Genomic DNA, 18,245 nt, shown 5'->3' with positions numbered 1-18,245 from the left:
ACTTTTAGTTTGCTACTACTAACATTTTTATTTGTGTGAAAAATTCAACAGATGAAAGTTGAATTGAATTGAATTCAGTTAAAGAATTGAATTGAACTTTTAATTGAAGTTATGTATCATTTTTATTACAAGATAATTATTTACTCTTGGCAATATGTTTTGTTTCTATAGGTTAATTTGTGATGTCGTTAGTAATGCAAACAAAATTTTGTTTACATTTTTATGAATATAAATATTTTGATAAATGCACTTATGAAATTGATTAAATAGAATATATTTTAAGAATAATTCATATTTATTTGTTACATTTTATCATAGAGATTTATTTATATTCTAATAGAGAATATAAAATTGTAATAAAATTTTAAACCTTAACAGAAAATTTATAATAATAGAAAATTATTAGAATAATTATATAGAATTATACAAAATAATAATAAAAATTATGTAATTTCTACTTATACTTTCTGGAATTACTACTAACAATATTAACTTTTTGTTTCTCTATCAATCAAACTTATCAAAATAAATTTTCTTAATTAAGCATCAACTTTTGTGTTTGATTTTTTGCAGTCTCTTAAATATATAATCAAAATACTTGTCCAGAATATTCCTTTTCATTTTGGAGATGCTGAGAAGACAACTAACTTGAAAGCTGGTGATCCTGCCTTGGCGATGACATACATTGTAAAATAAAGATAATCTCAACTAATGAGCAGTGTGGAAGAGAGAGGTCTGTCTCTCCAGTGAGGCTTAATTAAAATCACCTTGAGCAGGCTGCTCAGGAAAAATTGGACAGTGACATCTAGCAAGAACTATCTTTAGATTATTATAGCTGTTAAGCAGATGTTACAAAAATACCAGTAACTAGTGCCATGAAGATAATACATCAAGTGAGACATTTACCTTACATAAAACTGAAATAAGTTCTATCTCTGGCATACCACAGGATTCCCAGAACCCCTCCATGAGTGATCCTTAGGCTTAACGCTAAATACTGCAAGTGAGACCCCAAAACACATAGATTAGAAATAGCTAGATAAATATAGACATAGATATACAAATGCAAAGGCATATGTAGATAAATACTGTATCAGGCCTGTGCTCTCTTCCTTGAATTCTTACCTGCTTGCTTATCTTTGTCATTATGCTTTTCTGGAGAAGCCATGTCCTTTATTATGTATTTTCTTTCTTTCTCTCTTCTCACAACTTTCTTTTTTTTTTTCTTCCTTTCTTTGGTGAAGCTCAGGGGTTACTCCTGGCTATCTGCTCAGAAATCGCTCTTGGCTTGGGGGACCATAAGGGACGCCAGGGGATCGAACTACAGTTCATCCTAGGCTAGCACGTACAAGGCAGACACCTTACCGCTTGTGCCACCACTGTGGCCCCATCTCCTCACAACTTTCTTTCCTTTGGGGGGTGGCGGGGGCATACCCTGTCATGCTTAGGGATTACTCCTAGCTATGTGCTCAGAAATTACTCTTGGCTTGGGGGAACCATATGAGAGGTGGGGGATTGAACCAAGGTTCATCTTAGATTGACTGCGTTATTGCTCTGGCCCTCCTCACAACTTTCTAAAAAATGACTCATTGAAAAAAAAAAAAACTATATTTCCAGGTTGAAGTGATAGAATTGTGGGTAGAGTGTTTATCTGCCTGGGTTTAATGCAGGTTCTTTCTTGGTATCCTATTTGGTTCCAAGAGCACCAAGAGTAATTCCTGAGTACAGAGCCAGGAGTAAGCCCTAAGCTTCACTGGATATGGCCCCAAAACAAAACAAAAAAGACATCTTATATTTTTTTGCTTAAAAAATACCCACAAACTTAGAATTAGTAAATCGTTGGTTTAAATGTGTGTTAAAACGCTACATACTACATACTTACTATTAGCCACTGGGGGAGTGGGGGAGGCGTGAATCATGTCAGAGAATAAAGAAATTAACACAAAAATGTACATTTGTAATGACGTGAAAAACGTTCACCATTATATTAACTGATCATAATTGTATTATTAATTATGGGACAAATAATAGATTCAATATTTTCAAGTATAAGCATATTGCCAAGATCACTAGCTATTTTCTCAAAACAAATATACATTTACAACTGATATCATGGAGTGCAAGAAAAGCAATGAGGATATTAAGGAGATATATATTTTTATTATAAGATATATATATATGCATTAAAAGATATGTGATATATTATATACTCCATTGTTCATTTTATTTTACTATGTGGACTCACATGTGTGTATGTATATGTATTATATTTATACTTGTACATACTTATACATACTAAATTAAGCTTTCTTATATTTACCCACATGTAAAAATAGTCTTGGATATTTGGAACTGAGTCCTCTTTACTATACTTTTGACCAACCTTACAAAGCTTTTAGATACATTTGAATTTATTATATATAAGATTTATTATGATTACTAATTGTGATAGACTAGTTCAATATTTTCAACATCATATTTTTATACATCATTAAATTATTCACGTCATATTTTAAAAGTTAAATAAGCAAACCTACATTATATAGAATCTTGTGGCAAAAACAACTTTTGTAAAAAAGAAACTTTTGTAATTTAAGGTGTCTTCTTACTACCTATAAGAAACATCTTTGCCTTCTAGGATGTCAAAAAATATGACATCTTTTCTTTTTTCCTTTAACCTGGACTAGGGAGGATCCACACTATTGAAAAATATAAGTTGCCATATAATCTGGATTTATCAATTATTCAGTCTTTTTTTAAAATAATTTTTAGCTGAAATTTTATTGCATCATTTTCATCCCTATTCTATGGGTGACTTTTGAGATGCCATGAATAATCATCATAATGTTTTAGGTAAACATAAAGGTTAACAACAAAATATGCACTGTAAAAATATGCTAAAATGTCTCCTATACAATATTATATCAGTATGCTACTGAATTTTTAACACAAGAATGTTTGTTTCTCACATTAAGCAAGACATATGCTTAACTCGTAAGTGACATTTCTGACAAAAAAATATTCAATATGTTAAACATAAGTTTAGGTATACCACAAATATTTCTGTGTTATATCTATCTGCCTGGATTTTATAAATATGTTTTAAGCATTGTATTCTGAGTGAGATTCACATAGATGAAAAGTTAAAAGAAAAAATATTGCCCCAAACTGCTAAAATGGCTCAAAATAAAATGGATTTTCATAGTATTTATTTATTATATATTTTGGTTATAATATCTTGATAGCTAAAATTAAAAAATTAGCAAACAAAAGTCAAAATAGTTTTTTGAATGTTTTGCACATGACATATATACTTGCATGTGACTACATATTTTTGAGTCACAAATTCTACTCATGGCAATATATCAAAAAATGTATTCAGGGTCTGTAGTATAATGCAGCAGATAGGGTGCATGCCTTACAGTTTATTTTATTTTTTATTTTCATTCCAATTTTATTAAAAAGATAAAACATAGGTTAAATAGATTTATTACACAGAAGACAAATAAATCATTTGCCAATTTTTAACAATTATATTCAGAATAGTATCCTTGACCCTAATTATGTATAACTTAAAATATTTAAAATAATGCTACCTTTGTTTTGATTATTTCTGTCAGGATATCCATATTCTACATAACGATATCATATTATCTAAATCCTAACCACATGTCAAAGTCTCTGGAATGCTATCTCTTCAAGCAATTTTATTTCTGAAAATTCTGACTAGAAGCAATTTTTCCCTTCTCAACTTCCAAAAATTAAAACAAAATCAATAGAATTTATTCCTTAGAATGTTTCTAGATTTACACACCAAAAAATGAGCAATGTTAGAGTTTCTATACACTCTGTCATTTCTCATATAGATTTCACTACTATAAGCATCTATAGAAACATTCAATTATTGTGATAAATATTTTACTTCTGATGAAGTCTGATGCATTATTTTTTTTAAATATGGAACGCTTCACGACTTTTTGCGTGTCATTCTTGCACAGGGGCCATGCTAATCTTCTCTGTATCGTTCCAATTTTAGTATACGTGCTGCCAAAGTGAGCACGCATAATTTTTAAAATATTTTTATATGCCATTTTGTATTCAAAAGTCATCTCCAAACACAAAGGCAGAGTTAAGTCTTGAGAACTACCAGATATACTCCCCCAAAATGGAAAAAAAATAGTTGACAAAAATTGAATGACAAAATTATTTAAAAAAATAAGATCTTTATTACTTTCAATCTTAGAGATTCCTATTATAACTCTGAGTGCATGAATTATGTTAGCACCTACTTGCTTTGAAGTAGTTGGAAAAGAAAGAAAATTCATTCTATGGGTTCAAACAATACTTTGCTCTCATAGAATGTGGGATGTTGGCCGGAACTAAAGTATGTAATATTGAAAATAATAGATGAAATGAGGATTGTGCCACGGGACAGAAAATATCATTTAAACATTTTTATTTTATTTTATAACAATTTTAAGAAAAATGTCTTTTTCATGTAAGAACTATTGACAACATTATATATAAATGCTGAATATCATTAGGGAGCAAGAGAGCAAGCAGGAAAGATGATTAACTTAATCATTTAATTTATTGCCACACCAGCAATGCCTGAATCAAACAGATTATTGTAATTATATAATCTATGAATTTCCTAGACTTATAATTTTTCTGAATTACCAGATAAAAGGAACTATGGCATGATGTAGTCAGAAAATATTCATGCTAGTTATATATCAGAGAAGCATGCGAAAAATAGTATATGCATACCTTCTAAGGAACATATTTAAAGTATGATGTGACATGTTTTTCTAGAATGATTAAATAGACTAAATAAAAAGTAAAATAAATAGAAAATTTTTCTAAGAATTATTCTTATTACACATTTTGTTTTGTTTTGGGGCCACAACTAGTGGTGCTCAGGAGTTTCTCCTGTCTCTGTGCTCAGAAATCACTTCTGACATGCTCGGGGACCATATAGGATGCCCTGAATCAAATGCAGATTGTCTGAGTACAAGGCAAGTGCCCTACTCACTCTGCTATAGCTCTGGCTCCACTATTCATTTTTTTTCACTAATACATATAGGTCATAGCATAGAAGAAAAATAAAAACAATCAACAACAACAGGAAGACATCGAAATCACAAAAGAAAGATAAAAAAAATAAAGCTCAACTGAAATTTCTCTTATGATCCTATATTTTTTCCCCACTTGCCCTCTTTTCTCTGTTTTCTTCACTTCTCTTGAAATCCAGGTTTTTCTCTTGTATATGTCTCTCTCATCTGTATGGAAAAATAGGGAGCAAGAGCATATATATTTGTTTATAGAAGCATACACATGTGATCAATAAGTGTATACATACACACAAATATATACTTATACACACATATGAAAAACAAATGTAGGTGACTGACAATAGTAAAATAAAATATTTTCCTTTTATAGAATTTATTCTTTATGATATAAGCAAACCAACAATAACATTTAGATATTTATCAAATTTGAAGAAATTTCTGATGGTATGCCCTAAATAGATTTGCTATTTTTTTTAAAAGAAATCAGTGAAATAACAAGCTACACAGTGTATATGGTCCTATTACACTAGCAGTCTAGGGGCTAAGGGTGGAGTTTTGGGATGCATATTAGGAACTATAGCAAAAAGAGGTCAATACTGGTGGTGGGAAGGGCCCTAATCCGTGGTCACTATGTAATTGAAATACAACTGTGAAAGACTTGTAATTCACATTGATCTCAATTAAAAATATATATAAAAAAAGAAGTAAGTGGAGATTTCTTTGGTTCTTATCAGAGATGGTGCAAACAGAGATAGTAAATGACTAAAGTCACTAAACCATGGCTGGAGTGCTCGAACAGTGGATAGGGCATTTTTCCTTGTATGTGGCTGATCCGGGTTCAATCCCTGTGATCCCCGAGCCTGCCATGAGTGATTTCTGAGAGCAGGGTGAAGTGAGGAGTAATCCTTGAGCACCAGCAGGTGTGGTTCACCAATTAAACTTAAATGCCCTGGGATAAGATTACCCTGTATTAATTTTACCTGTATGAATGAACAGAGCTAAAATGAAGTGCAATTATATAATAAAGTCTGTAGTAGGGAGATTTGAAAATTAATTTGGATTAAATTATAAAAATATTTTAGTCAACACCAAAGAGTTCGAGACTTATTTTAATTGTGACATGACACAGAGGCGTGCACTTTAAAATACGATGACAAGAATGTCTTTATTTAAAAATCGTCAAACCATCTAGTTTTGAGGTGCAAATGAGACCAACAGGAAGAGAATAAAAGTAGCAGAAAGGAGTTATAATTATAATTAACACAGTTTGGCTCACAAGCTTACTGTAATGCTAATTCTCTTATTTTGCTGCTCTTATCCCAATTCTATACCACAAAGTGTCATATTCATTTGGTTAGTTACCTTTGCAGTTGTCTGTCTTTCCATACTCACATCTCTCTTCCCTATCACATCCCCCATCCTTGACATTTTCATTGCTGTAATTTGGACAAACAACTGTCATTATTTGATATCTCATTCCTATCTTGTTTTCCATGTACCATGTAAGATAGAATATTCAGAATTTTTCAATTATTGTTCAAACATTTTGCCTACATGTACTTTTCCAAGCAGGCCTGTACTTTCTAAAGCACTGAAATTTGATTGAGATAGAATAAAAGTTAGATGTTAACTTTCTAATGCTGATAGAGTCAAGCTAGAAACCAAGGAGTATCTCACAACTTACAAAGTAAAAATGAATAATTTCTATGAAACACGAAGAGAAAAAAATATATTCAGTCGATAAAGACACAACAAATCCTGGATTCTGAATTTCATACAAGATTTGTCTAAGTGGAGAGATGAAAGGGAAGTCTGTAAAAATATGACTATAGAATAAAAATTACACAGTACATGAAAAAATGGGTTTGAGTTGTTTAGTTATGATTTCATGTTCTAAAAGTGTTGTGGAGGCATTATAGGTGACAGGCAAGCAGAAAATAATTGGAGGGTGGGTAGGGGTAATGATTTCTCCAACAGTAATGAGGGGTCATGGGCCACTATGGTGATAGATACCATGATTATAGATTTGGATCTGAGAAGTTTCTTGGTCAAGTCTGTGATGCAGTGCTCTGCCCAACTCACTTGCACTGAGGGTCATGTTGCTGCTAGGGGTTTTACATGGACAAGGCATGCATGCAAGAATGTGCAGTTAAATCCTGGACCATAAAAAGTTGTTTTAAACTGTGTTCATAGGTCACATTATGTTCTATGTGGCAGCAAAAATATTTAATATGTATGTGTAAGACCCTAAAGTTGGAGTTGAATCCCTGAGGACATTTGAGTGTAGCCTATTATGTAATCTTTATTACATCTGGTGTGACCCTAGTGATCCTAGGAACCTCCTAACAAATAAATTTATAACTCAAGGAGGAAATGTGCCTTCCTATAAGAGTCTATTAGCATAAGAAATAAGAGGTAGTTCAACAGGTAGGGCACTTACCGTGAATGAGCCAATCTTATGTAATTATAATATCCCATGTGATTCCCCAAACACCACCAGGAGTAACTGAGAGCCTAGAGTGACCTCTGAGCATTGCAAAAACAAAATAACTACACAGCAGGTACCAGTAACATTTTGGAGTAAAATTTAAGAGTTGGTGGAAGAGTGGATAAAACAGATGTTTAAAATTATAAAATAATGAGGCTGGAGAGATAACCTGGAGGTAAGGTGTTTGCCTTGCTTGCAGAAGGTCGGTGGTTCAATCCCAGCATCCCATATGGTCCCCAAAACTGGCCAGGAACGAATTCTGAGCATAGAGCCAGGAGTAACCCCTGAGCATTGCCGGGTGTGACTCAAAAACAAAAAAAAAACTATAAAATAATATGGAATCACCTGGAAAAAAAACATTTCAATTGTTGAAATATATGGAAAGATTAAATTGCTTAGGATGCCATTTTTTATAAGATATGTCTTAATTAAAATGTTAATTCTAATTACTTTATGATAGTATATATTTAAAATTTGATAACAATAAAATATCAGAGATCTTAAACAATTTGCAATTTGAAATAATTATTGTTTTATGCTGCTTTCAAAGTACTGATTCAAATAATGGATAAATATAATAATAGGTTATAACTTTTATTCATCATTATTCGTAGAACATTACAGTATGGAGTACATGTACAACATTACATTATAACATTTTTTGCTTAAAAAGTGAAACCATGATTTCTGTGGAAATAAAATAAGACAAGAATATGATGTAAAGACAGGTTTTTGAATGTGCTCTAAAGATTTTGATATAAGATATATATTATATAGTTTTGAATAATATAATCTAAAATTATATAATTTAGGTTATTCAAAGTAAAATCAATGGAATTTCCATCATTTAACTGAGTATTGTTTTAGATGTTCGGCTGTTCTGGAAGCATTAACCCTTACATAATCCAAAGTAACAAATTCAGTGATACCGTATTAGCATACCGTTTCAAATATAGTATTTTATTCTCTTTGGTTTTCTCTGACCATAACATTGTCAAAATATTACTACAAAACAATGAACTAAATTATTTCACAATTTATATATGCATTCTTTAAGTAGCTCTTACCTTTCATAAGTTTTTCAAATCACTTGCTCATTAAATACCTAACCTTAACATTTTGTTTATAAATGATAGTCCGGCATGATTCTTTCTGATTTTGCTTTCTTTATAGGAGCACTTGTCTTTCAAAGTTAAAGTTTCTAAAACAACTGAAAATGTAACCCTAAAACTGAAATGTTTAGGTCCATGACTGCAGTTCATGGCGCTCTTTCATGTGCACAGTTACATTCAAATAGCATATGTTATAATATTAAATATATACAGAGATATAACATGTTATAATATTAAGATATTCCAGAGCTATAATATGTTATAGTACTAAGGATATTAAAGAGCTATAACATGCATATTATTTAAAAATATACTGTACCTGATGGCAGATGGTATATATGTATATATTTGGTGATCAACACTCATTTGTATGCATACATTATCATTACTTAGAAGCATTATGTTGTTCACCTGGAACAAATGTGAGGGTCACATATGTCAAGTACACTTAAAAAATCCAATTAAATTATGTCATTTAAATAAATATACATATGTATTGTATTTAGCTAGTTCCCTAGTCATACAATATCTTTAACCCAGCAAATGAATGTCTTGTTTCCTTCTGTAGGCATTCATGTACAGTACTTTCTTCTATAGAAGCTTATTGTAAGTTCTTAAATATTATGTCTTTTGAGAAAATAAAATTAATGGAAACCAAAAATAAATTAGCAGTTGAAATAGTCTGGGTTTAGGGAGAGAAGAAAATGCAGTGTGATTACTTAAGTGTACAAATTTAGTACTATATTTGTACAATCTGTGATATATACTATATAATTATGTATATACTATATATACAAATTATATATCATACATATTAAATGGAATTAACGGGATGTAAGCAATTTTTTCCAGATATATTGTATGACATATAGCAAAACTGAACCCAAAATATCATTAAATTATTTGCAGATATTTGTGAAGTTAAAACATCCCAGTGTGATGTTCAAATAAATATTACAACTTTAACTAAAGCAGAGAGATCACCAAAAAAGAAAAAATGTAATTAGGTTTTCATTAAAACAGAAAGAGAAATAAATAAAAAGATATACTCATTCAAAGGGAATTGTGTTGTTTCTTCACCCAACACTGGCCTGACAGCACAATTTTAATTCTGTGGTTAATTTTTCCCTAGGTGCTTCAGGACATTTAATTTAAATGATTCTGAACTAGCAGAAGAAAATGTGCTTGAGGTTTCAGTTCTAACACTGAAACTCCAAGGGGCTTAAGTTATACAAACTTCATTTTTTGTTTGTGTCCAATTTTAAAGTGTTCATTAATCTCATTATGAAGTAAATAAATCTAAAAGGCTCTACAACTCAGCCTCTAATAAACATCCTTTTTACTGTGTGTTATTATTTTTGTCTATGTACTTTAGTCTGACATTAAACACCTTTTATAAGATTGGTAATAATTTATTTCTTAGAAATATAGTAAAGATTGCTCATGCATTCTGATAAACTTAAAATGCACCAATTTATTGAAACTGTGAACATATGGTAAAATAAAACCATGGGTTGCTCAAATGTAAGGCCAAGCTAAAGAGAGGGACAGAGGTGTTTGTTTTGCATGCACTTGTCCCAGTTCTCTCTCCTGAACCACATATGGTTTAATAATCTCTTGAAAATAGAGCCAGGAGTAATCTCTAGCACCCGTAGGTGTATCCAAAACCAACATTAATAAAAATGTGGAGACATTATACAATGTTATTTATAACTTTTTCACGTTTATGCAGACTTTATGTGTTTAGAAAAAGAAACATGATTATTTTGAGAAGCAGACTAACATAAATCAGATCTTTCATACTGTACATCACCTCTAATCCTTTTAGGAATTTAAGTAAACACAAATTACGACTAAAGCAAAGTTTGAATATGGGGACCCTGTTTTCTGTTTGAAATCACTAAGCATTTAGATCCCAAATGTATCTTAATATTTGTAATCATGTAACTGTCGTTAAAATTGTCATTCAGGGAGCCAGAGCGTTAAGTATAGTTGTAGGGCATTTGCCTTGCACGTGGCCAATCTAGGACGGCCCCGGGTTCAATCCCCAGCATCCCATATGGCCCCCTGAGCCTGCCAGGAGTTCTATATAAGCGGAGAGCCAGGAGTAACCCCTGTGCACTGCCAGGTGTGGCCCAAAAACAAAAACAAAAAAATTGTCATTCAGATCACAGGGCAGCTTTGTGTTATGATCAGGTAGAGTCAGAAATTATCTAACATTTTCTCAGAGCTGTACCCTTAAGTAAAACATTCTTACAGCATGGGTTTCTCATCCACCCACCAATCATCCACAGTATCATCCAAGCACCATCATATGCAGCCATGTGTATCTGCAATCAATACTCAGTGTGGTCCTAAAGGATGGTAGAACTGGAGATTCCCAGCACTGCCTGAGGCAGCATCTCCACATACTCAGCATTAAACTGCTAGTTGAGACTCTTTCAAGGAGTGGCCACAGGATCCATAACAACCAAACAAGATTCTTAATTCCTTGTCATAATCAATTCTAGATAATCAAATGAATACTGCTACAGTAATCCATAATGGGACCTTTTGCTTTAAGTTTTCCCATTTTGTTTGGTTGGTCATTAGCATGTCATTAACATGGTCAGGTCAGAAGATTAGAAAAGGTCACCTGTGTTCTTTTATTCTGAAACCTAATGTGTAGAATTATTTTTTCCTCAAAAAGCCAAAGTTAAAAAATCTAAAATAAGGTTAAGAATTGTATTTTATTTATTTTGTTGTTCACAAGAAAAAGATATATTTTTCTTGTTTACTTTCTAGCTAGTCCATATTTCCTAATTTAGAACTAAGTTAATGGTTGTAAAAGACAGAAGAAACACATATGCATTATTATATATGATATTTTATATGCATTTGTGTTTGTTGTACTAAATCATAAAATAACAAAGAAAGTTTTCTTCTGTTCTTTAATTGTAAGAGTTTTAGAAACAGGTTGAAAATTTATGTAAGTCTGATAGAATAAATTATTATTTATCTAAATTTTAATTTGTTGAATATTCAGTACTATTCTAACTTAAATTGTTAGAATCATTACATTGTTCATGCTAAATTAGTGTTCTTTTATGGTAATACATTTTCTTATATTTACAGTTATGTTTATACATATGATTAACCTATGATTACTCTTCTCAAATTCATTGAGACAGGTTTCTCTTCTTAAACTCATGTAGCTGAGGGATAGAGATTCTATCCTCCATTCCTGGGAAAATTATGAAATTTTGAAATTATTTGTTACTTTTGATATTTGTGCTGTAAATGTACTATTAACTTCAACTTACTTGGCTTTAGTGTTTCTCTATTTTATTGAATTTTATAAAGGAAATTAACATTCCTTGTTCAGTATGTTTAGTAAAGGCTAAAAAACAATATTAGTGGATGAGGCAACCTTCTTGCATACAGTCAACCCCAGTTTGATCCCTGAACTGCATATAATCACTCCTGAGAACAGAGCCAGGAAGTGTCCCTGAACACTACCAGGTGTGGTCCTCCAGAATTTATAAATATATCTTAACTATGTATAGCTATAGATATAGTTATAGATATGTTCCTTTATGTTTTATGATAGATTTAGTTTTAACAAGCAATATCTGCTTAGAAGTAAATCATTTGTATATATAAACCATATATCATTAATATCTACTATTTTGATATAAGTAATTAAATGTTTTATGCATTATTCCCTCAATTCGAGATTGGTTGTATTTACCAATTTTTGCTCTCTCACAAAATTTTTTATCTTCCTTAGACTTTGCTTGTTTTTGAAAGCATTGATAATTTTGAAAAATATCTCTCTTATGCTGTATACAGTATCACTCATATGACTTTTTCTTATGTTGTTCCTTTTATTGTTCATCCTAATAATACCAGAATATATTTTATTTCCTTTGACAGGGAGATGAATTCAGAAGAGTTGTGTCATTTTAGCACAGCATCTTAGGAGTGCAAACTGTGAAGAACTGCTAGAATTTATTTGATATGTGCATTTGACTGAAATAGTTCCAGTGTTTTCCAATTGCTTTTCCAAATTTTCTCCAGACTATATTTATTTTTATCATTTCCTTTCCATTTCAAAAATATTGATATGACTCACTTTACAGCCCAAACTTGAATGAGAAAAAATAGAGAATAAATACTGTATAAATAGTTCTGGGGTTTCTGTTTGTCTGATTGGGGAAGGGGGTCATCAGAGGTGCTTGACCTTTCTCCACATTTACTTCTTAATTTAGGTTCGTATTAAAATGCATATAAACATTTTTAATTTATAATCTACTACTACCTCAATTTTTGCTCAAACTAGTCCCTTTAGACATTGAATCTCGATTAGATCTTTGCTCCCTCTGACATTTCTACAAATTGTCATCATCATTTTTTGTCTTAATCATTTTCAGACAGTTCATGATCATTATTTATATTTATCATCTTGTTCTGGAGCTAAGCTTTTCCCTAATGTGTTATGATTACTTGCATTAAAATATAACATTAAAATGTATATATGGAGTCTAATTCTTCTCTTTGTCCTCATATACAGCTCCTCCTAGCCTCAATAGACTGAGAAATCAGATTTCTGGAGACATTTTAGTCCAGGTTTCTTCATAAAAGTATGACTTGCTCTTCTCTTTTGTACGTTTTTTCTGCTCGTAGCATTGGTAAATGTACCTGATTGTATATATTTTTAAGATTCCAATAATTTTAGATTCTAAACAAGACAGTTCCCTTTATGTATATGTATTCCCATTCTATCAGTGAAAAATTGTCTCTCATCTGTGAATACTTTATTCACTTTGTCATACAAGTGTAGAATAACTTCTTCAGAACTGTTTACCAGATCTGTGCAGAACTATATATTTTTTTCAAAACAGTGCTTAGAGTGTTCCTTTTAGGCTTATGTACTTAATTTATTTTTCAAAACCGAATCAGCACCTCTACAGTGAGATTAATGCATGTGTTTCTAATACATTTATATTTTTCATAGTCTGCATTATTTCCATGATCCTCAACTTCCACAGTGATCTTTTAAATTTTTTGTGCATAATATTTAGTTTTGTGCTGTTAAGTTCTAAAATTTTTAGAAAATGCAGGTGTGGTATCTAGTGTTACAATTTCAAAGTATTACACTGCACTAAAAACAACAAGAAAAAAAGATGCTTTGTCTAGTTGTCTATTTTCTCCTATATTTGAATGGCTGAAATGACCTTTTTATTCTATAGTTTTGTTCTTTACATAAAATGATATAATTATAGTATATAGTTTGCTTTTAAAAGAAGTAAGTTTATACGCTGTATGTGCTTTTGAAATATTGTTATTTAATTTTAGTTCTATTAAGATCATATTTAGTTATGATTGAAGAGATAGTACAACAGATGAGTTCTTGCAAACAGCCAAAGAGGTTTTGATACCTAGACCCCTACCTCCAGTCACTGCTAAGAATAAACTCTGCATTCAGGGCCAGGAGGAAGGCCCTAACACAGCCAAATATGAATCAAAAACAAAAATATCATAATTTATAACTATGTTAGCAATAGTCCTCACTATTTCCAGATGAGAAAACATAATGTCAAAGTATTTTTACTCATACATTGCTAACATTTATAATTTCAGTTGTGGCTATCCTTTATTTTTCTATTAATCTACTTATAAATAAATATTTCAAATATAAAATACATGTTATGCATGTATACATAAAATGTGCTATTAACTTTATAGTCATATACAAAATACAATTATAAAGTCTGATGTGTATTCTATAGACCAGAGTGTCTAGATGCAAAAATCTAGAGGAAAATTTCGTTTTACTTTAATCAAAAGAAACCTAGACACATATTTTTCCAGTTCAATTACTTTATTTATGTATTCCACTTGCACTTATAACTTAAAAAAGAGCAGCAAATAGAAAACTCAGCATGGGTCATTTAGGGCAATTTTGGGAAGAATTGAGAGAATATGTATACTCAGTTCAAAAAGAGAAGGTTAAAAAATTTCCACATGAGAACAAACATCAAAGGAAGTGCTTAGGCTTATGTAGGACTAACCTGAAAACTGAGTATCATAGAAAACCAGGTCTTGCAAGAACAGACTGGTATTAATATGGATGTCCTGCTGAGTAACTGATCTTAAGATGCTACATGGATGTGGTAATAAATCTCCAAAGTAAGCATTTGCTATTGTAGTTGAATTATATGATTGGCAGCAGAAGAATTGGATGTGAATTTTCATTGCTATCACTCTCCATATTAATTGATATAGCTATTCATAGGTTTTTATGTATAAAAGGTTTTGTGATTTATGGAGCTAGAGCCTTTTGAGTGCTTGTATCACATGCACCTGACCCTGGTTCAATCGCCAGCATCTCATATAGTCCCCCAAGTCTGGCAGACTGATTCCTTCAACACAGAGCCAGGTAAGTCCTGAGCACAAACAGGTGTGGCCCAAACCGTCCCCTCAAATAAATGATATATTTTAAAATTTAAATAACAGAGAAAGAATTTATTTCACTAAATATTATAAATTCAAGAAAACTTTATAAACATAATTAAGGAAGTCAGTGTTTTTCTTCTTCTCCTTCTCCTTCTTCTACTCCTCCTCCTCCTCCTCCACCTCCTCCTCCTCCTCCTCCTCCTCCTTTTCCTTCTCCTTCTCCTTCTCCTTCTCCTTCTTCTCCTTCTCCTTCTTCTTCTTCTTCTTCTTCTTCTTCTTCTTCTTCTTCTTCTTCTTCTTCTTCTTCTTCTTCTTCTTCTTCTTCTTCTTCTTCTTCTTCTTCTTCTTCTTCTTCTTCACCTTCTCCTTCTCCTTCTCCTTCTCCTTCTCCTTCTCCTTCTCCTTCTCCTTCTCCTTCTCCTTCTTCTTCTTCTTCTTCTTCTTCTTCTTCTTCTTCTTCTTCTTCTTCTTCTTCTTCTTCTTCTTCTTCTTCTTCTTCTTCTTCCAGTATTATGTTATCTTTACTAAAAATCTCCATCTTGGAACTTGTTAGGTAATTAGGATGTATTTTCAAAATTCAGGAAAAATTTGATTTATTCATGTTTGTTCATGCAATGCTGTATTATACATTTTATTTATTATACATTTTATTTCCACTTAAAATGTGTCTACAATATTAAAAATATTTAAATTTTATACACATTTGACTACATTTTTCCGTCAATTACACTTAAAGATATTACTAGAATGTGAGTCAACAAAATTTAGCTTTCCTTTGAGATTTAAAAGAGAAATTGGCATACCATAATGTGCTCAGAACCTTCCCCTGGCTCTGCTCAGATATTTCTCTTGATGGATCTTGAGAGATTATACTTGGTGCTGGGCTCAAACTGGGTATAGCTCCTTGCAAGGTAAGTTTTAACATCTGCCACATCTCTCCAGCCGAAATGTTTGACATAATGTTCTACTGTTTTACTCATATTTTCCTTATATACCAACTGGGATTTTTATGTTGAAAACCTGATGTGAAAATATATTAGTATATATTGTGTTTGTTTATATTATTGGTACTTGATTATTTTAATTCTGGGGCCTCTCCCTAAGAGTCTAAGCACTCCCTAATAGTGCTGAGTGGCTATATTTCAGAGTAAGGTATGTCTGAATTTTTTTATTATTGCTTTTAACACACATGATCATGAAATTTATAGCTGACCTTATTTCCTTTGTCAGAGGTATACTATAAATTTAAATGGAGTTTTGTATTACATAAATTTATTTGCTATTATTTTTATATTTTGAACAGTTGTTTATACTAAAACTATGTAGTTTATTCTTGCCAGGAATCTAAGCTAAGGAATAGATATTTTCAAAATTTAAAGATTATAGCAAATTATATGAAAGAAGCCACAACAACAACAAAACCTTGCAGTGAGATTTATTTCATAGTAGTGAGTCAGAGACTCTTAACATTTTCCCCAGGTTTAATGATATATCAAATACAAATGTGTGGTTAGACTGAAGAGCATAGCACTTGAAAGTGCATAGTATTATAATTGAATACATATAATTAAATAATTACTGACATAGATATTAAATTGCACTTACAATCCTCCTAGTTACCTTTATTTGGTAACCAGATTAAGATATTCTCTTAAAAATTTCTTTAAGATTCAATACAATATTACTGTTGGACTAGATGGCATTTCCACCAGTAATAAATTAGTTTCTTTATCCCCACATCCCCATTAACACTAATTATTCTTGTTCTTTGTGATGTGTGTCAGTCTCTGTAGCATGTGATGATATCTCATTGTTGTTTAGATTTGCATCTCACTGAAGATTAGTGATGTGGAGCATTTTTTCATGTGTCTTTTGGCCATCTATATTTCTTCTTTGAGGCATGACTGTTCATTATTCTCCCCATATTTTTATGGGTTAGATTTTTTCCTGTTAATTTCTGTTAACACCGTGTATATCTTGGATATTAGCCACTTAAAGATGGATTTTGGATGAATAGCTTCTCTCATTCTGTGGTGGCCTTTGTCTCCTAGTCACTGTTTCCTTTGAAGTGCAAAAGCTTCTCAATAATTTAGTTCCTTTAGTTTATATCTGCTTTCACTCATTTGAACAGTGGCATTTTCCTACTTGAAGATGCCTGTAATCTCAATATTATAAACTGTTTTGCCTATGATTTTTCCATATACCTTATAGTTTTAGGTTTGATATAAAGGCATTTGATCCATTTTGATTTGACATGGTGCATTTTCAAATGTATCTTTGGACCTTGAGATTTGCTTTTGATAAATCTGTTATAAACCTTAAGGATGCTCCATTTTGATTTGAACTTTGTGCTTGGTGATAAAGGTCTGAGTTTGCTTTTTTGCTTGTCGTTTACCAGTTTTCCCAACACCACTTGTGGAGGCTTTTCTTGCTCTATTCTGCAAATTTTCACTCTTTATCAAAGATTAGTTTATTGTATGTCTGAGATTCATTCTCTCAATACTGAAGTTTATTATTCCACTGGTCTGAGGATTTGTCTTTATACCAATACCATGCTGTTTTGATGACTATTGCTCTGTAATATATATTAAGTTGAGAAAAGTGATGCTTCCCATCTTTTTCTTTAATTTGCTTTATTAATTAGTCATCAGTTCTTCTTAATAAATTTCAAAAGTGTTTGATCAGCTTCTTTAAAAAAATAGGTATCCTTAGAAGCATTGCATTGTACAATGTATTGTACAATGCATTAGGGAGTATTGCCGTTTTAATAATGTTGATTCTCCCAATCCATGAGCAGGGTATATGCCTCCATTTTCTTGTGTCCTCTTTTACCTTAACCACTTTAGTAAAGATGGCACCAAGGTATTTGCAGTTCTGTCTTACTCTTGTGAATGGGATTGTTTTTAATATCTATGTATTCTCTATTGTTATTTGTGTATAGGTCATTGACTTTTGTGTAATGATTTTGTAGCATGCCAGTTTTCTACACAAATCTATTGGTTATTGATGCTTTTTTATAGTCTTTAGGGTTTTCTAAATATGGTATCATGTCATATGCAAACAGTGAGCGTTTGCTTCTTCTTTTTCTACCTGAATGTCCTTACTGTCTTTTTCTTGTCTAATTGTTATGGC

General features: G+C 31.5%; 1 protein-coding gene and 1 non-coding gene across 2 annotated transcripts in view; one reads left to right on the top strand and one right to left on the bottom strand.

Annotated features, from left to right (window-relative positions):
* The window catches only part of ZNF804A (zinc finger protein 804A), a 245,375-nt gene that overhangs the window by 202,607 nt on the left and 24,523 nt on the right, over positions 1 to 18,245 (top strand). The gene's annotated exons all lie outside the window — the stretch shown is intronic.
* On the bottom strand, positions 3,952 to 4,060 carry LOC126010636 (U6 spliceosomal RNA). Its single transcript, XR_007496655.1, has one exon. It is a non-coding gene; the product is annotated as a U6 spliceosomal RNA (small nuclear RNA).

Source organism: Suncus etruscus, chromosome 5 (genome assembly GCF_024139225.1).
Source record: "Suncus etruscus isolate mSunEtr1 chromosome 5, mSunEtr1.pri.cur, whole genome shotgun sequence".
Classification (NCBI taxonomy): Eukaryota; Metazoa; Chordata; class Mammalia; order Eulipotyphla; family Soricidae; genus Suncus; species Suncus etruscus.
This window is presented reverse-complemented; position numbering and strand designations above follow the sequence as displayed.